This window comes from Pristis pectinata, chromosome 8 (genome assembly GCF_009764475.1).
Source record: "Pristis pectinata isolate sPriPec2 chromosome 8, sPriPec2.1.pri, whole genome shotgun sequence".
Lineage (NCBI taxonomy): Eukaryota > Metazoa > Chordata > Chondrichthyes > Rhinopristiformes > Pristidae > Pristis > Pristis pectinata.
Window position 1 is genome coordinate 84,477,702 of NC_067412.1, and position 23,731 is coordinate 84,501,432.

Below are 23,731 nucleotides of genomic sequence, written 5' to 3' on the forward strand. Positions count from 1 at the left end.
AGAAAATCTGAAAGCATATTATGTATATTAAGGGCAAGAGAGTAACCAGAGAGCAGGGACCCTTAGCATCCAAAATGCCAATCTGTGTATGGAGCCAGAGGATGCAAGTGTAGTCTTAACTGAATACTTATCAGCTATATTCACAAAGGAAATGAACATTGAAGATGGAAAATTCAGGCAGTGGGATAGTGAAATTCCAAACAGTATCCCAAACAGCTATGAAAGGCAATGGAGGAGATTGCAGGGGCCCTGACAACATTTGTATGTGTTTGCTGGCCGCAGGTGAAGTTTTAGATTATTGGAGGACAGCAAATATGATACCTTTATTCAAGAAGCCAAGTAGCTACAAGCCTATGATTCCAATGTCAGTAGTAGGGAAGATGTTGGAAAAAATTCTGAAGGACAGGACTAATCTACACTTGGAAGGTCAGGGTCAGGGATGGTTCTCCCAGGGTGACATACTGTTTAATCAATTTGATTAATTTTTTTAAAAAAGAGCAAAATGTATTGATGAGGGCAATTGGGTTGATATGGCATATATGGACTTCAATAAGGTCCTATGTGGAAAACCGATCCAGATAGTTAGAACACCTGGGGTCCAAGGCAAGTTGGCAAATTGGTTTAGAACTGGCTTGATGATGTTAGGAAACTTCCCTCCATAGCAAAACAAGAGGGCATAGGTTTAAGGTAAGGGGTAAAAACAAGTCAAAAACAAGAGAGCACAGGTTTAAGGTAAGGGGTAAGAGATCTGGAGGGGGTTCAAAGGATGAATTTTTCCACCTGGAAGGTGGTTGGAATCTGGATCACATTCCCGAGTGGGTGATAGGGGCAGGTATTCTCACCACATTTAAAAGGTATTTAGATAAGCACTTGGATCACCAAGGTGTGGAAAGCTCTGGACCAGGTGCTGGTAAATGGCAACAGAATAGATGGGTACTTGATGGTTAGAATGGCAGAGTGGGCCAAAGGATCTGTATGACTCAATATTACTATGATTTTGCTTATTATTCACTCTAAGGGATTTTTAATTATTTTACTATAGTTATCCATCCTTTTTATGCAATCCATTGGGATCATGGATGACTTGCTTCCACTTCTGTTGGTTCTAAGATTGTTGATGAGGCCTATATGGGACCCAAAGATTCTTGCACAGATGGGGCAGGGGGCGCCTGATGAACCGGGTGGGTGGGTATTGTGCGAGGTTGTGTGCTCCTTCTGCCATGTAATGCATGGATCAAGGTTCTCCTTAACACCTAAATGCTTCTTCTCCACTTTGAACAGCTGATACATTGGAACCAGGGATTCCAAAGTATCGGCACCACATTTCTTCACAAAGGTTTTGAGTGCAGTCTTGAATCTTTTCCTCTGTCCACCTGGCAATCTCTTCTCTTGACAGAGTTTGGAATAGAGTGTCTGTTTTGGGAGTCTAGTTTTGGGCATGCAAGCAATGTTGACCTCAGAGAGGTTGCTGATGTTGTTTTGTTTCTCTTTCCAGTGAATATGGAGTATTTTCCAGAGACTGTGTCTGTGGTATCTTTCCAGGTGGTATCTAGAAAGTGGAAGGCTTCGTCATTGTCTGAAACAACTTTCAATCTTTCTCACTACTTGGTGTACCTCACCTCCAACAAGCATCCCACAGGAGTGGTACAGTGAAAAACTTGTGTTGCATACCATTCATACAGATCAATTCATTACACAGTGCATCAAGGTAGTACAAGGTTAACAATAACAGAGCACAGAATAAGGTGTAACAGCTACAGAGAAAGTGCAGAGCTGGTAGACAATAAGGTGCAAGATAATACAAGGTAGATTGTGAGGTCAAGAGTTCATGTTATCATACTAGGGAACCATTCAATAGTCTTATAACAGTGAGATAGAAGCTGTCCTTGAGCTTGGTGGTATGTGCTTTCAAGCTTTTGTATATTCTGCCCAATGGGAGAGGGGAGAAGAGAGAATGTCCGAGGTGGGTGGGGTCTTTGATTATGCTGGCTGCTTTACTGAGGCAGCGAGAAGTATAGACAAGAGTCCATGGAGGGGAGGCTGGTTTCCATAATGTGCTGAGCTGTGTCCACAACTCTCTGCAGTTTCTTGCAATCATGGGCAGAGCAGTTGCCATACCAAGCCTTGATGCATCCGGATAGGATGCTTTCTATCGTGCATCAATAAAAATTGGTGAGGGTCGACAGGGACATGCCAAGTTTCTTTAGCCTCCTGGGGATGTAGAGGCGCTGGTGAGCTTTCTTGGCCATGGTGTCTATGTGGTTGGACCAGAACAGGCTATTGGTGATGTTCACTCCTACGAACTTGAAGCTCTCAAACTTCTCGACCTCTGCACCGTTGATGTAGACAGGAGCATGTGTATCACTCCCCTTCCTGAAGTCAATCACCAGCTCTTTTGTTTTGCTGACTTTGAGGGAAAGGTTGTTCTCATGATACCATGTTACTAAGCTCTCTATCTCCTTCCTGTACTCCACCTCATTGTTATTTGACATACGCCCCACTACGGTGGTATCATCAGCAGATTTGTTGAGGAGATAGAGCAGAATCTGGCCACGCAGTCATGAGTGTACAGGGAGTAGAGAAGGGGCTGAGAACACAGCCTTGTGGGGCACCAGTGTTGAGAATAATCCTGGCAGAGGTGTTACTGCCTATCCTTATTGATTGCGATCTGTTGGTCAGGAAGTCAAGGATCCAGTTGCAAAGGGAGTTGTTGGGTCCCAGGTCTTGGAGTTTGGTGATGAGTTTGCTTGGGATTATTGTATTGAAGGCAGAGCTGTAGTCAATAAACAATAGTCTAATGTAGGTGTCTTTACTGTCCAGATGCTCCAGAGATGAGTGTAGGGCCAGTGTGTGGAACCCCCTGCCCCATCTGTGCAAGAATCTTTGGGTCCCATATAGGCCTCATCAACAATGCTATAGACCTGTTTCGGTGACAGGCATATTGCAGTGGGTTGAGGTTGTCTGAGAGGCTGGAGTTGATGTGTGCCATGACCAGCATCTTGAAGCACTTCATGATGGTGGATGTCAGAACCACTGGGCAGTAGTTATTAAGGCATGTTACCTTGCTTTTCTTCAGTATGTTAATGGTCTTCTTAAAGCAAGTGGGAACCTCAGATTGAAGCTGGGAGAGGTTAAAAATGTCTGCAAACACTCCTGCCAGCTGATCTGCACAGGATCTAAGGACACAGTCAAGGACACCATCCTGGCCAGATGCTTTCTGCGGGTTAATTCTCTGGAAGACTGATCAACTGAACAGTTTCCCATTAGTTCTGAAATACTACATCCAATTCAGGTCACAATACAATAGAAAGACCATAGAGAGGGTGCAGAAAAGATCTAGGAGAATGATTGTGAGATGAATGACTTTAGTTAGATGGAGATGAAATTGTTCTCCCCTGGGCAGTGAAGACAGAGGGGTGATTTAACAGAAAGGTCTAGACAAAGGGAAACAGTTCCCAATAATGGAATGGAGAAGAGAACACAGATTTAAAGTGAGTAGCAAAGGAACCGGGGGTAGTGTGAGAACAAAACCCTCTTCCTGCAGTGAGTAGGACTTGAGGGGCAACTTTTTCATGTAGAGGGTGGTGAGTACATGGAATGAGCTGCCAGAGGAAGTGGTCGAGGCAGGTACAATAGTATCGTTTAAGAAGCACTTGGATAGGTACATGGAAGGGCGGGGCTTAGAGGAATATGGGCCAAATGCAGGAAATTGGGACTAGCTGGATGGGCACTGCAGTTGGCATGGACTGGTTGGGTTAAAGGCCCTGTATCCATGCTGTATTGTTCCATGATTCTATCAGTAATCATGAAGTAGAATTCTCCATCTGAAATAGTGGAGGAAACAGATTCAATCATTATTTTTAAAAACAATTTGAATAGATACTTGAGGGAGAAACAATTGACAGGGCTACAGCTATAGAAACTTGGGGACAGGACTGAACACATTGCTCTGGAAAAGAGCCACAGGAGATTGATAGGTCAAATGGCCTCCTGCTATTATAGTCGTCTTACTTTGTGATTCTCTTTTGAGCTCCTTTTCACACTGCAATGTCAGAAATCTTTGTTAGCCATCGTTTTTCTCCATCCATTAGTGAGCTTTACTGTGTTGCCTTTCATTTACACTAATCTTTTCTTCTGCTTCCAATAGTTTTCTCTCTTTTTCTTCCATCCTGCAGGTTTTGATATTGAACCTTATAAAGAGCTGAAGATGTGCACTCCTCTAAAGGTTATGAATGCTATGGATAAATTTGATAAGGAAGAGTTCTCAAGGGGGCAGGACATGCTCTTGAAGCTTTGTGCATGGACTTGTCATTACCCTTCACATCCATCCATGTACATAGATCACCGGGGAGGTGACTTGGTTACCTCTACATCACAAGACAGGCTGCCACAGAGTTGCTCCATCTGCTGCACCATGAGTAGTCTTGACAGGATGTGAAATAGATGCTTCTGCTAATGGGAGAATATAAAACTAGGGGTCACTGTTTAAAAGTAAGTGAAATTTGCTTCTGTCAGACAGTTGTGAGGCTTTGGAACTCTCTTCCTCCGGGGTGGCAGAAGCTGAGCCTCTGAATCTTTTTTAAGGGAGACAGATTCTTGACAAGCAAATAGTTCTTTTAATGTTCATTTTTAGAATCTGGGTACTGTTGGTAAGATCAACATTTATTATGTCCTTGAGAAAATGACGGTGAATTGCCTTCTTGAACTGCTACAATCTCGGTGAAGTATCTCACACAGTGCTGTTGGGGAGGGAGTTCCAGGATTTAAGATCTGGCAACAAAGAAGGATTGATGTTGTATTTCTAATTCAGGCTGGTGTGTGACTTGGAGGGAACCTGCAAGTGGTGGTGTTCCCATGCACCTGCTGTGTTTGTTCTTCTTGGTGATAGAAGTCATGAGTTTGAAAGTGTTGACACAGTAGCTTGGGCAAGTAACTGCAGTACTTTTTGTAATGGAAGAACAGAGAGGCAAGAGAAAAATTGAGTAGAAAGTTACAGGGGTAGATGGGAACATAGTCACAGTCAAATCAGCCTTGGTCTTATTAAGTTGTGGAGCTAACTAGAAGAGCTGAGTAGTCTACTCATGCTCCTAATTTGTATGTTGCTCATATGACTGGTAAACAAAGGCTGCGTGTGGGAGAACTTTTTCAGTAGAATGGGAGTTTTCTACTGCATAAAGATTTAATTGTACATAATCTGTTCAGGAAGTATCTGCCTTATAAGGCAGTCTGAATAAATGGGCAATTCTGCTTCCAAAATTATGTTTCATTGCCTTTGAGGGAATTGAATTTCAGAGGGGTTGAAGTGCAGCCACAACTGTGTATGTGACTTTAGTACAAATTACCAACCATGACTTTCCATTTCATTCGGGTCACACTCATTTAACAACATGTGACCAAAGAATATCATCACTGCCCATTTTACAGAAATAAGCCCTACAACCCTGTCTATGTATTCAATGTTCATAGATTATTTGGTGAGAAATGCCTGTTAGACAATGGGAAACATATACAGCTGCCATCTCATTAGTGCAGTTCCCAGTGGCAAGTGAGACAATGTCATTAAAGAAGGTGGTGGTAAGCCATTTTCTGAACAGCCAGTGAAGGTGCACCCACAGTGATGTTAGGTAGCAACTTCCAGGGAAGGAGAGGGGGAACAGAGAGGAAAGGGGGAAATTGGGGAGAAGAGAACATCACGTGGACAGGGAGATTGAGGAAAGGGGGATATCTGGATGGTGGAAGAATTAAACAGTGTAATGTTGGCAGGGGTGAAAATAATTTAATTTTTTTTACCAGTACAGTTGCTATCAAATTAACCCTGACTGTGTCAGCCACTTTCTTACCAGTACACTGTACCAACCTGTGCCAGTTTACTTTGACTTCTAGGTGTTGGGTAATTCCCGCTCACCCAGCAATGGAGCAGCCGGATCAGGCCTCTGCTGTGATTGGGCTCTGTGCACCATTGGACTAATCCATTGTGATCAGTGGGGCCACTGATTGCAGCATCCAGTGCACAGATGCTGTTATCTTTGTCAGTGCTGCTTGTCTGCAGAAGGCCAGCACCTGTAAATCAGTGACAGGGAATCAGTGGAAGTAAAAATAGTGTTCCAAGTTGGATCCTTCAATTTACGATGGATCCGGGCTTAGAGTGATATACTCTTTGTTTTACTTTGAGTTGAGAATGAAGGTAGCAGGTTGTGACTTTTTCATTCAGTTTCTGTTGGTAAGCCAAAAAATTGCATCATGCACATTAAAAATAACATGATGGATGCAAAACCCGATGGAGAGATGATAGGCTTCAGGAATTTTTTAAAATTAATTTTCCAGATGCGCCTGTTGCTGGCAAAGCCAGCATTTATTACCCATCCCAAGTCACTCATGAGAAGGTGGTGTTGAGCTATCTTCTGGAAAGGCCAGTAAAAGTATGCCCACAGTACTGTTAGATAGTAACTTCCAGAATTTTGACCCAGTAACAATGAAGGATTGATGATATATTTACAACTCTGGAAGGTGCGTGATTTGGGAGGGTGTCTGAAGGTGATGATGCTCCTACGCACATGAAGCTCTTGTCCTTCCTTGTGGTAGAAATTTCAGGTGTGGAGGATGCTTTTGGCAGAGTTAGCTGGATAATCGCACTACGTTTTGTAGACAGTACACATTGCAGTCACTGTGCATTCGTAGTGGGGGGAATGAATGACAGGAAGTACCCAGTTCAATTTCCCAATGGGCAAATCTTCAGGAAGAAATGGATGTAAACACTGAAGACATGTGTAAGATGCCTTTCAGGTATGATGTATGCATTAAACAGCTGCATTTTCTTTTCTAATCCAATTTCTAGGCTACAATGCTTTGAAAAAGCATGTATTTTCTTGACTCAATGCAATTACCTTCACAAACAGGAGTTACATGGAAACCATATGTTGGGATATAACAGTTTCAAGTGAAGTTTAACATTTGATTCAGTTTACTATTGTACAATTAAATTGAAAAGATTTACATAATAAAATCTTCTAATAGACAATACTGAACAAAAAACATAGTGAATATCTTAATAAAAAAGCTTTATGTTGTCCTAAAAGGAAACCTTAAAGAAACCTTATTAAACATAGCAAACCCTGATTAGAAAGATCAGCAAATGCAATGTCATATATTCATATCAATTCTGTTCACATTTATAATATTATTTCATATATTTCAAATGACGTGGAAGCAGGCCATTTGTTCAATTGAATCTATGCCAACTCTCACAGCATTCCCATCAGATTCAATCCCCATTCATAACCCTGTAAATTATTTTCTCTCACGTACCAATCATATTGTAAATCATATTGGAAAAGCATGTACTTCCTCAATGCAATATTTTCCTCGTCACATCTTATTGATTGCACCCCTAGTGTTATAAAACAATATGACTTATAATATGCTTCAGAGACTTGGACTACCGACAGAAGGGGACCAGAGAGATACCGCCATCATTATCTCCACATAATACTCCAAATCCATAGACATCTTAAGCAAACAAATATCGACGTCCTCTCTCAGACTAACATCCCCAGCATTGAGGCCCTAATTACACACAGTCAATTCCAATGGGCAGGTCATATCATTTACAGCCCAACTCCCTGGATTGACACCTTATTCTGAGTTCTGTCATGGGAAGAGATTATCAGAAAGACGGAGGGAAGGATTCAAAGATGTTCCCAAAACTTATTGAGAAAAAAGCAATGCCCCATCAGTTCCTGGGAAGGAGCATTCAGGATGGGCCATCCATGTATCAGAAGCATAAACAGCTTAAACTGGAAGGAGTGCACCACCTAACAGACTATAATGAAGCACCTCCTGCCTCAGCGATGGTAGGGTTTGCAGTTCTCACATTGGCCTCATCAGCCATCTCAGAATACACAGAACTGGAGTGGAGGCAATCCCCCAGGTGAGACCACCTTAGAGTAAAAGAAGATTATTAAACAATATAATCTCCAAATTCTGTAAGCAAGGCTACAGAAGATAACTAATGTATACTCCTTCTCCATTTTGAGCAGTAAAGGGCTAGGGATTCTCAGTTGATGAGGATATTGCATTTTTTCATGGATGTTTTGAGAACATGCATGAATCTTTTCCTCTGTCTGCCTGGTAAGCTAATGTATAGACCTTTTATGGAAGTATTCACAGGGTATCAGAGATTTGGTTAAAAACTAGAGTGTTATGTCAAGTTGTAAAAACAATCAACTTATCAATGTTGAAAGCAATGTTGGGATTGCAAATCACTTGGAAACAACCTTAGCTCTGACAGTACTGGGGTGGATGCATCATAGCCTGAGGACATTGGTAGGGGGCTCTGAGAGCCTGACATCTGGGATCAATGGGGAGAAACGGTCAGATCAAAGAGTATTGTAGTGGTCCTGAAAATCACAACAAAGACAATCAAAAGGTAAGTAGAGAGTTGGAAGATGGCCCTGGGAATGAAATAATATGAATGAGTTTTAAATTCTGTTGGATGTGCAGTGAGTATAAGTGATGGCTGATGACCTTGCATTTGTTTAGCCCTGATGTGCAAAGGCAATTTTCTCCTCCCAAATGTCTTGAGCTGTCCAGCTCTATTTCGAACAATTGCAGCAAAATTATCAACTGCTTTTTCCTACTGACGTAAAAATAGAACTCAGAGAAGATTGTTCAGATTTTGTGCAATAGTGTTATAGGTGACAGGAAATCTTCAAGCTGTCTTTATAGGTGTCACAAGTTTTATTACTATCAACTTTAATTGAAATAAATTAATCAGGTGCGCTGTAAAATGGGCTGCTGCTTTTCAACTGCTGTTTTACACAATCACACAAAGCCAAAAATCACCCACAAGGTTTATTATTAGTGCCAAACTTATATGAAATAAAGCTTTGAAAATTCAATTTCTACTTTCTTTAAACCTTTTGATAAAAATAAATAAATTTACAGGATGAAGGGGCATTTCTTTCTCCCTTTCAAGTCATTCTGATTCACTGACTGAATTCAGTGAAGTGCTTTTGCTGGAATGTTACAGATGAAGCTAAAACATCTCTCTGTGTGTCATGAGATAAACTCAATCAGTTAAAACTAAGGACAACACATACAAAATGCTGGAGGAACAGCAGGTCAGGCACAGCATCTATGGAGGGAAATGAACAGTCGACATTTTGGGCTGAGACCCTTCGTCAGGACTGGATAGAAAGAGAGCAGAAGTCAGAATAAAAGGGTGGGGGGAGGGAGAGGAGCACTAGCTGGCAGGTGATAGGTGAATCCAGGTAAGAGGAGGAAGGTAGGTAGGTGGGGGTGAGGGCTAAGTGGGAATGATGTGAGAAGCTGGGAGGTGATAAGTGGAAGAGGCAAAGAGCTGAAGAAGATGGAATCTGATAGGAGAGGACAGTAGACCATGGAATAAAGAGAAGGAGCTGGGGAGGGAGGAAGGTGTGGATGATGGAAAGGTCTTGAGGACAGGGGAGGGGAAGAGAACGGGTAAAGCTCAGGCTTTTGATGCAGAGTGAGGCCTTGAAGTAAATCATTAATGAGATTATTTAGGTATATAAAAGGCAATTTAATGGACAAATGTGTTGTAAAATGGGGACAGCCAACTGAAGAATCTCAAATGTTCTACCGCACACAAAGACCATGGCTTCAGGGGTGGTAAAGTAGAGCCTTTATGATCTCTGCCATTATGCATGCATCAGGAGGGTGGGGGAAGACGGAGTGAGTTAGCGGATTGCATAAGGTTGAAAGAATAGATGATTGAGGGTGGTCACAGTGGTAATGGCAGTGGGTGTCAGGAAGATAAATCTGGGGAGGATCAGACAGGTGATCATGAGGTGAAGGTGGGCAAGGCTGGCAAACATTGGGAATGCTTGAAGTGATGGTTGGGGAGGGGGTTGAAGGGACAGGTGATCTGTGAACTATAATAGTCGAAAATTAAAGACCACATCTATCTACCTGAAGGAAGTGGGATGCCTTGGACTCTCAAATGCCAGACCAGGTAAGGTCTGGTTCTGGAGACCCACTTTGGTCTCTGACATGTACCTCATTTGAGAAGCAGTATTTTGCATGTAACATCAAATGAGTGTTGTGTACCATTTGACATCACTGCACATGTCCTGCAGTCTGTGTGGAAGAACGTCCCATGCACAGGCAATGATTTTGAACCACTATTTTCTGCTCTGACGTAAAAGTGACTCTCCTAGCTGAAACATTTCGCTGTTCCAGATGTAAAGTATGCATTTTTATTTCAATTTCATTTAAGCCCTCTTATTGGGCATTAGATATTATAATTATGGCAATCAGAGCATTTTCAAAATGGATAAAAATGCTCAGAAAGCACTTTAAGCCATTTTTGCAAACACATTGGGCATATTTTACAAATACAACATGATTAATTTTCATTAGCAAAATGTATTACAAATGCATAGTCAGGAATTCATTGTGTTAAACAACTTACATATATTCTGCCCACACCCTGTTAAATTAGTAATAGACTCTGGTAGCTGCAGGTGATCCTATAGTAGGTTTTTTTAACTTACTGCACCAAGCCCTTTATCATGTTGTTCAATCACAAGATCCTGTTCCCTGTGTAATTGCTGGTAAAGTGTGGCTTGTTCTGCACACAGTTCTGTGCTCCAACCACCATGTGGAACAGAACTGATACACTTCATCTGAAGATTTTTTGGACTGCCAATTTTCCTCAGTAACTGAAATTTCTATAGATCAGGCCAGGAGCTTAAACAAAATTACAATGTTAAAAAAATACCCATTCAAAATAATGTGATTAAAACATATCTACTGGATTGTTCTTGGTATCTGTTGATACTTTCAGTGAAGTCTTTTTGAGAAGATCTCAGCCTGAATCAAAGCCCTTGGCCATATCTGGTTACAGTTCATTGAATATACAGTTGTTTGCTGAATTTCCCACAAGCAACCTGTGCATCAAAGTAGCTGAAGCAAGCTGTCCCCTCTTCATTTTAAGGATTTGGGAGTACTTTTCTCTTTTACCTCCATAAACTTTGCATACAAAATACTAGGATCAAATGCTTTTGTTTTAGGCATTTGATGAATCTAGAGAAAACTTGAAGAAATACTGTTAAAAAATATTGGTTTAGTTTCTCAGGATGACATCACTTCCAGCCTGTGTGTGAGTGTGTTGATCGGAGGACAATTGCCCTGGGCATCTGTGTCTGTTCATTGGCTATTGCTGACAAAGATTGTGGCAGATTATGTGTACGTGTAGTTTCAAGATTCTCAGCAAGACACAAAGTAGGTTCACAAAATGAGTTATCATACTTTTTCTTTCTCAGATGCTAATTGACACTGTACATTGAGGATTTTATATTTTTACTTTGTGCATTTAATATGCCCAGTCTTTCATTCTATATAAAAATGTTGTTTTGTTTTAAAATCTCTTTGCCATTACTTTATTCTTATGAGAAACGTTTTCAAAATAATTTGCAGAACTCCCAGCTGTATCAGCATTCATATCAGGAAGAAAGTCACATCTTTGAGCAAATCATGAGAGGTAGGTAGTTTTTGTTTCGGTTACCATGTCACTGCAACACATTGAAGCCTCAGAAGGATTCTTCCTCAAAGACCAAATGCAACATTAAAGTGCCAGTTTACAATTGTCAATCAACAAGAAAGCCTTGGGAAACATATCATTCAACAAAACAAGACCATGGTTTTGTTTTTGCTCAGAATAACCTTGATTCAACTAAACATTTATTTTAAAATTAAATAATTGTAACATTTTCAAGCCCCTCTTCCCAGGAAGACAGCTAATTTATAGTGGCAATTGGGTGGTGGGATAGAGGGGAATAGTTACAGGCTGTCCATTGCCAAGCTAATCTATCTGGAAGGCATCACAGCTGAGCCCAGGGATGAATGTCATCCCCGTCTGGGCACATCCTCAAACAATTCAGCAGGAATAGTGATCAAGTGCAGGAAATCTGACTGATTTTTCCTCACATCCCCAGTGATACTAAAACCAACAGTAATACCTCTAGTTTGCTCTGGCTGAGATCAGACAATGCTTTAATAAAGTAAGACTTCTGAAGAGTGATGAAATCAAAGAAAACACATTACAGAAGTGACCACCCCACCCCCTATGCTAGTGGTAACTCTCCAAGTCGGGCTCTCTGTTGAAATCTTGTTACGTTGCCCTTATATTCTTCAAAGGCTTAACCAATTTCCTATTTATGTAATTCTAATCTATGTAGATGGATATATTGTTTGGAATCAATCATATATCACAAATCACACCTTCAAACTCTCAGACTATCTTGTAGTTTGAAGATGTGATTAATTCTAAACTGTTATGGTCTCCATTCATTCTTGCAGTTTCCCAGTCTCTGTTATATCTGGTTTAACGTTAACACCTACTCTAGGTAGATGATCTACAATTAACAAACCTTCACCATCTTCTCTCAACCAGAACCATTGCAACTTCTATCATTCAGTTCCTCTTGGTCTCCACCTATCACAGATATTCCCATCACTCTGTCCACCTTTCTCCCTTCTCTGCAAATTAAAATATGTTTGATACTAAGTTTTCTCAATTCTGATGAAAGATTATTGACCCAAAATTTTGACTCTGCCTCCCTTTCTGCAGATGCTGCCTGACCGTCTGAATATTTCCAGCATTTTCTGTTTTCATTTCAGATTTTCAGCATCTGCAGTTTTTATTTTTCTATGCTATTAGTTCTAAATGTGACAATTCCATACAATAAACTGAGTCATAATTTTATGATTCTGTTGACCTGTGAGAGAAAGGATTAGGATCAGAATAGGGTTTATTATCACCAATATATGACATGAAATTTGTTGTTTTGTTGCACCAGTCCAGTGCGAAGACATAGAAATACTATAAATTACAAAATAAATAAGTAGTGCAAAAAGAGGGAATAATGAGTTCATGGACCATTCAGAAATCTGATGGCAGAGGGGAAAAAGCTGTCCTGAATCGTTGAGTGTGGGTCTTCATGCTCCTGTACCTCCTCCCTGATGGTAGTAACAAGAAGAGGGCATGTCCTGGATGGAGGCAGTCCTTAATGATGGATGCCACCTTTTTGAGGCACTGCCTCTTGAAGATGCCCTCGGTTGTGGGAAGGGTTGTGCCATGATGGAACTGGCTGAGTCTACAACCCTCTGCAGCTTCTTGCAATCCTGTGCATTAGAGGCTCCATACCAGGCTGTGATGCAACCAATTAGAATGCTTCTTCACTGTACAACTATGGAAAGTTGTAAGAGTCTTTGGTGACATACTAAATCTCCTCAAATTCCTAACAAAGTAGAGCCACTGGTGTGCCTTCTTCGTGATTGCATCAATGTGTTGGGCCCAGGATAGATTGTCTGAGATGTTGACACCCAGGAACTTGAAGCTGCTCACCCTTTCCACCTCTGACCCCTCAATGAGGACTGGTGTGTGGTCTCCCGGTTCCCCCTTCCTGAAGTCCACAATTAGGTTCTTGGTCTTGCTGATGGTGAGTGTGAGGTTGTTTTTACGACACCATTCAACCAATCAGTTTATTAAGAATTAACAATGAATCTAAACAAACAATATTTGACTAATTGTTCCCTGAATGTATATAGATACAGAATTTGATCTTGTCGCCTGAGCAGTAGGGTTATACACTATGTGTTGAATGATGTGAGGCTTCTGTCCTAATAAAATGCCATTGTATCCTTTGTGCTATGAGCAATGCCATGAAATCCAGCAGTTAATAGCAGACAGTATATAAGAGGAATCCGTTTAATCTTTGGTTTCTGCAATCTTCTATAACCTGCACAATTTGATCTTTCAGTTCACATCTGATTGGCTCAGTGGCTATTTTGCTCACTTTTTGATCTCCAACAGTGATCTATGACCTTTCCGTTCAGATGGAATTTACAGGTTTTCAAAAGCCATGTTCACCATAATCTACTTCCTATTGTTTAATTCACCCACTCTCAGTTTTTCATCATGGTCAATGACTTTTCTTTCTTTTTCAATCTTTTTATTAATTTTCAAATTAATACAGATTGATATATAGCATCAATATTTATACATGCAATACAAAGAGATCAGGGTAACAATCGTAGCATAGATAATCATAAAGGACAATAAAATATTAAAAAAATCTGTAGATCCAACGATCTCTTAGTAAATGAATATAATATAAAAGAAAGGAAAGAAAAAGATTTATTATATAAATTAAAAAAAAACAAATCAATAAGAAAAATTGTAAACAATATAAACTAAACAAAAAAAAATTTCAAAAAAAAACAAACAACAAAAAAAAGAAAAAAAAAACGGGCTAAAATTCCTCAGTAGAAACAGAGCAATATTATGTCGTCAATGGTCAATGACTTTTCATTGTCAAGGTGCATGCAAGAGCCAACTTGGATGATTTTTGTTACATTCTTGCTACGAGTGGAAGTTTTTATCAGTTTATTCTTCCTTTTCAATTCTCCCAACAGAATATGAATTAATTGTGCAGAGACTACCTAGTGAAGAATTGTTGTATATTTACCCTCTTGTTAATGCTATGTCTGCAGAAAATATAAATACTAAATTTGTGACTGGAGAGTGAGAAGCATAACTGCAGAATTAAACAAAAACTGAAATGATGATGGGAAAAGAGGGAAGATTGAGCCCAGAGCTGAAAGCAGAGGCAGCAGAAACCACGATTAAAGTGACAGTGGACCTAGAGGCGGACACAATCAAAATCAAGAAGGCATAGTCTCAAGACAGAGCCTAGGGAGAGAACAGGAAAGTAGAGAATACAGTGCCAGAAGAAAAATGGTTCAGAGCCCAAAGAAGAAAGAGAAAAACATATGAACGGGGTGGGGATGGAAGCAGATTTAAAGGAATGTTAATAAGATGTGTGGAAGAAGTAACGAGATACAAAACTGGTACAAATAAGGAGATAATTGGAGAGACAATGAGTGTGGAAGAGATAGAAAGAGTGAAGGAATATTATTAACAGAGGCCAGTGGAAGCTCTATTCCCCATTAATAATAACACCTAGGTAGATTACTAAGGCAGACAAATAACTGGATTTGATAGATAACTAGAGCCCTAAACTCTAACCTTGCAGTAAAAGGTGAAGTAATTTTTTAACATACATTGGTAAAAACTCCCACAAAATGTACTAAGGACAAACTGAACTTACAACTCCCTACACTATGACCTTGATATACATCAGAAAAGGTAAGATTGGCACTAGTGCTTCTACATTAAAGTAATGTTTTGTCCAAAAACTATTGACAGTTAATTGAGAAGATAAGTAGCTAGAGTCTGGAGAGTGGATACTCCACTGCGGCCGCACAATATCATGAAACAACAGAGCAATATATACACATCATGAAAAGCATCTACTTCAGATCAGTCATCACCTAATTTCAGACAGTTTTGAGCAACTGACCTTAGTTTCTGTCAAAATACGATTTAAATCTTTTTATCCTTTCTGACAGCAACAAATTCAGTCAATTGCACACTTGTAGTATCCATTGGATTCAAACTACATTTGTCACAATGATAGATTCTCACAGACACTGTGACAATTAATCTAGGAGCTACAAATCCCATTCATTGGCAGGACATTTGAACAATCCTATTTCAAATATGTGGCTGGTTTTGATGGATGTCACTTTTAAGCTAGCTCACAATGGGAAATAAAAACAGAAATTGCTGTAAGTACTCAACAGCTTAGGCAACATCTGTGGAGACCGAAACAGTTAACATTTCAGATCAGTGACTGTTCCTTGGAACTCTCACAATCAGTGTGATTTTTACTAATTATAAATGACACAACAGTTTCATGATTTTGACAGCCTGAATCACAAGTATAACTATTAGAATACAATTACAATCTAACATTTTATATTAAATACGTTTTTTTGTTGCCAGTGTTATGATAGCAGAGTTAAGATTTTGCCTAAGGAAGACAATCTATTCATATACCAACTTAAAGTTGACCTCTTGACATTGAAGCAATGAGTAGCTAATTGGATCTTGGAAATCTATATAAAAGACACTCAGAGAATTATTTCAAGCTGTGGAAATTCAGATCTTCTTTTTAAATTAGTTCTATATAATGTATGTTGTAAGTTTGTAGTAACCTTCAATTGGTTTGTTTGAATACTAATGGTTTGAATCCTTGAAAGACCCATTTACTCTTCCAAAGAGCTTTTCCAAAAAGGAGAATCGTCAATACCGTAAGTAACAATCAGGGAAACATTATCCTTAAAATAATCAGGAACAAACTGCTCCACATATGGTGGTGGCCAGTGATAGTTTATACTGCAGCAACAATTGTTTCCTGTTTCCATGCCTTCATGATTTTCTTCTGAGCACTAAAGAATGATAAATAATCTCCCATTTGACTGAAAACAAGATGACAGTGATATCTATAAATATTAAATATGTTGACAAGGCTCCCAACCACATCTCCTCTGTTTCCTGCACTTCTCCTCTTACCCTTATCCTCCCAGCCAGTTCAATGATCGGGATCCCCTTGTTCTCACCTTCCACCCTACCAGCATCCACATTCAATGGACCATCCTCCGCTAGAATTGCATCACTACATCTTCCTCTCCCTCCCCTTTCACTATTCTGGAAGGGCTGTTACGTCTGCAACTTACTGGTTCAATCTTCCATCTTTTAAAACCACTTTACTTTTCACAGCGCTTTCCCCATACAACACCAGCCCTTTGACTTCCTGGTAGTTGCTCAGGTAAGGTTGGGTCCCCTTTCAGCAATGCCAAAGCAAACTTTAATGTACAAGGCTCACGTTGCTCATGGTCCTCACACGTGCAGCATAATTTTGCCCATGCTGTTATCAAAGCGGCCCTTTGACCATATTGCACATGCTCAATGGGGTCTATACATATGTGTCTCATGGGCATCAAGAACCTGGAACAGAAATCTGGGAGTGCACTACCAACAAACAAAGTATTTGATCAGAAACCCAAAATTCTAGCACACACACAAAAATGCTACATAATAGTAACATTTCTATTGATTTGCAAAGAAACAACAAGGAACTGCAAGTCATTCATGTGGGATCTTTCTCTTACTTGTAACTCATTTGACTTTAACATGTTTTCTCTAGTTATGGCTTTAAGTGAAGCCTGCAAATTGCTGTCTAATAACAATGCAGGAAGTAATGACCTGAAACCCTCTTAAAAACAAAATTGCTAATGCACCAGAGGAAACAGTTAATGCTATCAATCATTAGTGTAAAATCTGGGGGAGAACATGCTTTCTGAGTTACACTTGATATAATAGTTATTTTTGCAATGCATTTTCTGCTTCTGTCGAGTAAGACCTTTACATGAGGTGTTAAGGTTTGCAGATTATGCCATGAACTAGCCATTGAGAGATGCTGAAGGAGGATTTAGGATCATTCAACTGTTTTAACCAGTTTCTCTATCTCTGAGCAAATATTTGACTAAACATTTTGCCAGTGTGCTGTTAGTTTCAAAATTCATTTAGCATGCACGCAAGATTTTAGACACAAACATTTTAATACCTCAAGTTTCCTAATAATCAACTCAATCCCACATTTGTTTTCAGATTCAAAATGTAAAATATTTCTTATTTATATCCTGCAATCTCCCATTGCAAAGTTGAAATGATGTCCTTAGCAGTCACTACAACAACAAAAAAATGGTGTTAATTGGCCTTAATTTGACAATCTCACTCAGATAGCTCAAGAATTTCAGGATTAGGAAACGAAAAATGATCACTGAGAGTTATTTCTCTGAGGTGAAAGCTCTGATGTTAAGTTCTGTATACTCTGAATTTAACCTGATCAAAAGTTGAATTGCCGATAATTATTGCTAATACTGGCAGCTTGAAATGAGAAGCATTCCAGTCCTGATTCACTTTGATGAACAAAATTTTGAAAAAGAAGCAGTCCTATTTTTCAATAAATTTTCTAAATACAAAATATTGTAAATACTGGAAACAAAATAAAAACAGAAATTACCGGAAATATCCAGCAGGTCAGGCAGCAACAGTGGAGAAAGAAACAGAATTAATGTTTTAAGTCAGTAATTTTACATCAGAATTGAGGAAAGTTAAAACTGTCCCAGTTTTATCAAAAAAAATCCTGAATGGTGCTGGGTATGGCTGATAGTAGGAACTTGTTAAACAATAAAATATTGTTCAAGGCACTATCATTGAAGCTGAAAAGTAATGTTAAAAACATTCAATGTAACATGCTGCAATAAAATGTTCTGGCTCAATTATTACTGAATACTATACCATGTACATGCAGATTCTTCTTCTAATGAAATCTTACATTTAGTTTAGCTTAATTAATTTTACAATTGTTACTGAAAGCTTATAGTGCTAGATGATAGAAAAGAACCATTTGAGGAGAGGTAGTTTAGGTGATGTAACTAGTTTGGAACTTACAAGATACTAAGCTGATCCCCAAGCTCTCTTCTAATTGCAATCATTTGTTTTTTTTTCATTTCATCTGCTCACTACTAATGAAGTTGAGCTTGTTAGACACAACTGGGTAACAGTTACCAGAGCAGAGAGATCATATCCTCAGCCACAATGAAGTTGGAATAGGCAAGGTTTAAATATGACCATTAAGTTTCACTCTATGGTGTCACCTCTGGCTGTGAATAGCTGTCTCATATTTATATCAGAAGGTTAGGAGTTTGTCCCACACTGGAGAAGTGTGCATAAAAATCTAGGCTGATACTCCATCTCAGTACAGGACAAACACTGCACTTTTGAAACTGTTGTCTTTCAGATGGGATGTTAAACTGGGGCCACCCCTCTGCTCTATCCTTTGGACATAAGCGGTCCCATGGCACCAATCAAAAGAAGAGCAGGGGAGTTACCATTGGTATTCTGATCAATTTTTATCCCTCAACCAATATCACCTGAAATTATTACCCGCATAATATCATGTTGCTGTTTTAGGAGCTTGCTGTGTGCAAAATGGCTGCCACATTTCCTACAACAATGATTACAACAGTAATGTTCAAAGTCTGTAAAGCACTCTAGGATAATTCAAAAAATGCTACTTAAATACAAATCTTTCTTTCTTTCATGTGTTGATAGAGTCAAGATAAGCAGAATGATCTAATTTTGCTGTATTTCTCTTTTTCCCTCCTAAAATGTAACACACACTTGGAGACTGTTTTGTGGGAATTTTCTCACACTTTGACTGACCAACCATTATTGACAGTAAGCAATGGTGGTCTATTCAAATGAGGAGTAGGTGGTGATGGGGTGAGAAAACAGTTGTAACAAATAGTGAGCTGTTACACATTTGGGAATATTGATCTACTCGCTCCCTGGTCTATAATGGTGCAGCCAAATGTGGCATCCTGCATACCATGCCAGCAAAAGTCAGATAACACAGCACAGACTGGGAATTAAACCTGACATCCAGTAAATTACTCTCAGTATCACACCATGAGTGGTATTGACCTATATTTTACAAGTGGAGGGTTTCCTCTGAAAGGTAATTCTTTAGAGTTCTTTGATAACTAGTACAACAAGGACATCTTCCCCACCCCATACAAAATATTCAAGAGCCTAGGATATTTGGTGAGGAAACAGAAAATTAAAATTTGAGCCAGATAATATACACAAAATGAGCCACAGGTTATACTTCAAAGGAGAAGGTAAGCATCTTTCCACCTGACAGAGGAAAAATAATTACCTTACAGCAAATGTGTAACTTTAACCGATACTCTCTTTTCCCCAGTGGAGATACATGAACATTAAAGCAGGATTAGACCACACAGCCCTCAGACTGACTCTTCCATTCAAGATTACGTCTGAACTGCATCAGCCTTTCACCCTTTCTGCACATCCTTGATTCTGCTGTCATCCAAAAAATCTATCAGTCTCAGTCCTGAATATTGTCAGTAAGCTCTCTGGGGTAGTAAACTCCATAGTGAAGAAATGTCTTTACATCTTAGTCTCAAATGACTCTGCCTTACTCTGGGATTATGACCTCTCATTCTAGACTCTCCAGACCTGCTCAACAAGATCACCTCTTATACCTCTAGACCCCGGAGAATTTGCGTTCATTCTATTCAATCTGTCCTCATAGGACAGCCTCTAATTTCAGGAATCAACCATGTTAAACTTCTTTCGAAAACAAGTCTATCCTTCCTTAAGTGAGGAGACCAAACCATACATTGTATGCCAGGTATGGTTTGATGAAACAACTTTAGTTTGAAGCATTCAAATGATTTTTGATTTATCTTGATTTTTTAAATTAATTGCTTGGAATCTAGTGAAGTGGGATGAGGGGTGATGGTTGCATTAGTTATACATCCCTAGTTGCCCTGAGAAGGTGCAGTGAGCTGCCTTCTTGGATTGCCACACATAAATGGTTAAGGCATTCTTACACTTTTTCCAAATCTTCTTCCAAATTGTTGTGATCTCCTTTTAATATAGGATTATTTTATGCTGAAGAATGATGAATTACAGCATGGGCCATCACGCAGCACAAGGAATGCTGATGTCACTGAAGCATTCAACATTGAAATTGCACACCAGATTCATCAAAATATTGGTGCCTGCTCTGAATGTGGCCCAGAGAACTGTCTGTCTTTATCTGGATTTTTTTAGTCTTATTTACAGAGGTACAATTTGTTTCATCATACATTCTATTCAATGTATTGAATCTTTTAAAGGAAAGTTCTGCACAGAGAAAAGGTTTGTCTAAAGGTTCAATAATACTCAAAGCTTCTCATGAAATGAAACCATTCTTTGCCTCCATTATTTATTTCTGGTCTGTAACTCTGCATTGGCAGCAATATCCTCACCACCTATGTTGACTTCACAGTTACGTAGCACTAATATGGAAGCTGAATGACCCATTTCTGAATTTGGAAAGAACGCATGTGTGATAAACACCTTTATGCATATCCATTAACCATTTACATCCACTTCTTGACTTTTAACCTAGACTCACATTATTTCATTCCATTTGCCAGCAGGTGTACATGAAGGTGCTGAAATTATTTTTAGTGGGCTGGTTATTTTGCTCTTTGGGTTAGTGGGGAGCATTCTCGCCTGTCAAGCAGAAAGCCATGTGCTCAAGCCACACTTCAGAAGCTTAACCTTGGCTGGGCTTGACTGTATTGGCAGAGATGCCACTATTTCGATGAGAAATTAAGTCAAGACACCCAAGCACATAAACAATCCCAAGGCATTAATTGAAGATTAGTGGAAGAGCTCTCTCTTTGTTCTGACCAGCTGTTATCCCAGAATTATCACCTAGAAACAGACACTCTGGGTATTATTTCATTGCTATTTGTGGAAACCAGCTGTGTACAATTGGCTGCTCCATATCGTACTCAACATTGACTATACTTTGCCTATAGGGTGCTTTTGAATGTCTTGACATCTTTGAGTGTGCAAAGTAAATCCAAGTTCTTTCTTCAGAGTGTGGAGTTCCAATCCAAGCGTCCCCCAACCTCAGGACTGTGTCCTGCACCACATTGATCAAAAATTGGTCTGCAGCACGTGCTTAACGTTGCTTCTTGTGATGAGGGACACCTAACACATTCTATCCTCCTAGGCTGCACTGTGTAAGTGCCCTACGACATCACTTGAGCAGTATAACCCGCAGCATGGTCTGCCACCGCCTATGGACTGTCTACAACCATCCGTGAAAGGACAAAGATGGGCAAGAAGGAAGGGGAGATAGGGCAAGTAAACAGGCAGCAACGCAAAGAACACTCAGAAAAAGAGCCTCGTGACTCACCTGTCAATGTTTCCGTGTGTTCAGCAACAGCCTGAGCTTCTCTTGCCTGCACAAGGTGTCAGACATGCTAAGTGTACGTGCTCCTATTGAAGGGTGATAGACTAACGGCTCGGGCACATTAGGGAGTGCAGCTCCTCCGTCACTGACCTATCGGAGATCTTTCTCGGCCAAAGATTGTAGCCGGGTTTAGATGGACGCACCATGCTGGGCTTCGTTCAGGGCTTCGTGGTGAAATCCGGCTTGTAGCGCTGCTATTTCGATGGGGAAATACGCGACCAGGTTCCTAAGGAGGATCTGAGAGAGAGCGAGGGAAGAACGGTAACCCCCCCCCCCCCCTGCACTTTTACTGTCGGATGAAATTGCTCCACATAGATTTAAAAAAATGAATGTGTATTGTGATGAATCTCAACGCTGGAAAAGTTCATATTCAAAATCCCCATTAGAAGATGCGATTTTGAAGCGATTTGGAATCCTACCATCATCGGCGTTGTAGATAGTGTGTGTTGCGAAGTCTTGCAGGATGATAACGTTAGTACAATTGCTGCGTTTAAAATCAAAAGAAAACTACACAGCATCGATTTGCGGGGGAAAAATAAGGAGGAACTCAGCATACAGGTAAATAGAAATATTTTATCTCGCCCCGGTGAGCTTCTGTGGGATAACGTACTAAAATACAAAATAAATTATTTCAAATGTTTGAGGTCTGAATTGATACAATGGGATGCGAAGCAATTGCGGGTTATTTGCGATGTTTTAGTTTGTACACATATAATTGGACTGGGTTGTAAAATGTCACATTAATGGAAACATCAAAATGGACCAGGATAACGCTGCATAGGTATCTCCAGTACCAGACGGGACCGGTGGTGTTGAAATGGGGAGTGAGACCTCCGGCCAGATGGACCTCAGCGCAGTTACCAGACTGAGAAATGGTTGGCAATGTTATTTCCCATGCAGTTGCGGAGAACTTATGTTCGACCCACAGAATATTTTTGCGAGTCAGCCCAGACAAGCGAAAACACTCAGCTCGGTACTCTGTCGTTTAATCCTAGTGGGGAGAATATTGCACTTTAGCTGATTGTAGGCGGTGCACGGGTTTGAACCTGAATCTGAATTAATTTATGGATTCCGGTCGCGTGAAGCCTTATTGATTTCTGACCACTGTAGGTTTGTGGGTTGTGGAACGATGGGATGTTTTTTTTCCCCTAAGTAATCTCACTGGAAGAAAATGCACACCCCACAGCACTTGTGAAATTGTTCCCTGTGTTTGACTGTCAGTGATGGATAAAATGCAATTTTCCCCTTTCCCACCCGGGAGCTACTGTGGCACTGTCCAACCTCTCAGTAATCTATGAACTTTTGAACGGAATGACAAAATAGCTAGGGTACTTGGGTCCAGCCATTTCTGTAAGTGTGGCCAATCCCCATGAAAAGGGCAGGTCGCTGGTTCCCTTTAACAAGAGGTGCCGCGAGAAAACTAACGAAAGCTGATGTAAAAGAAAATATCCTGCATATTTGCTTAACCTTTGACGACACACGCAAGGGCTATTATTATATTTCTGAAAATTCCAATTTACTCTCAGGCAATTACTCAAGTAAACATGTGCAGCTGCCGCTGTAGCCGAGGGCTCTGGTCTTTCTGATTATGTTCCCCGACGCTGCAGTAAATCACACAGAATGGGAAAGCTGGGCTTGCGATAGATTTAATCATCAATTATTTGATCAAGATTTTTATTTTAACTCAAATACTTAACCCGCGTAATCAAATACGCAGAATTTGTTATTTGGATGAAGCAAAGTTTTTCCACGCGGCTGAAGGTTTGAGGGTAAGTGTGTACCACATGATGGATGGTGAACTATTCTCCAAGGGGTCTCAAAGGCCGAGGAGATGGAGGCTCGTGAAACCCTACCTGTCACACTGAGCGCAACACTGGGGAGTTTCTAATGGAAAGGCAGCTTGCAAGTAATGGTTCCCATATTCCACAGGGCAGCCTCAG

The 23,731-nt window shown here is 40.1% G+C and overlaps 1 protein-coding gene across 3 annotated transcripts in view; it reads left to right on the plus strand.

Moving 5' to 3' along the window:
- Positions 1–21,685: 21,685 nt before the first annotated feature.
- Positions 21,686–23,731, plus strand: part of LOC127573181 (short transient receptor potential channel 5-like) — a 74,441-nt gene continuing 72,395 nt past the window's right edge. For all 3 annotated transcript variants that reach the window (XM_052021163.1, XM_052021166.1, XM_052021164.1), the window contains exon 1: positions 21,686–22,349. The gene's annotated coding sequence lies outside the window, so the exon portion shown is untranslated. The remainder of the gene's footprint in view (positions 22,350–23,731) is intronic.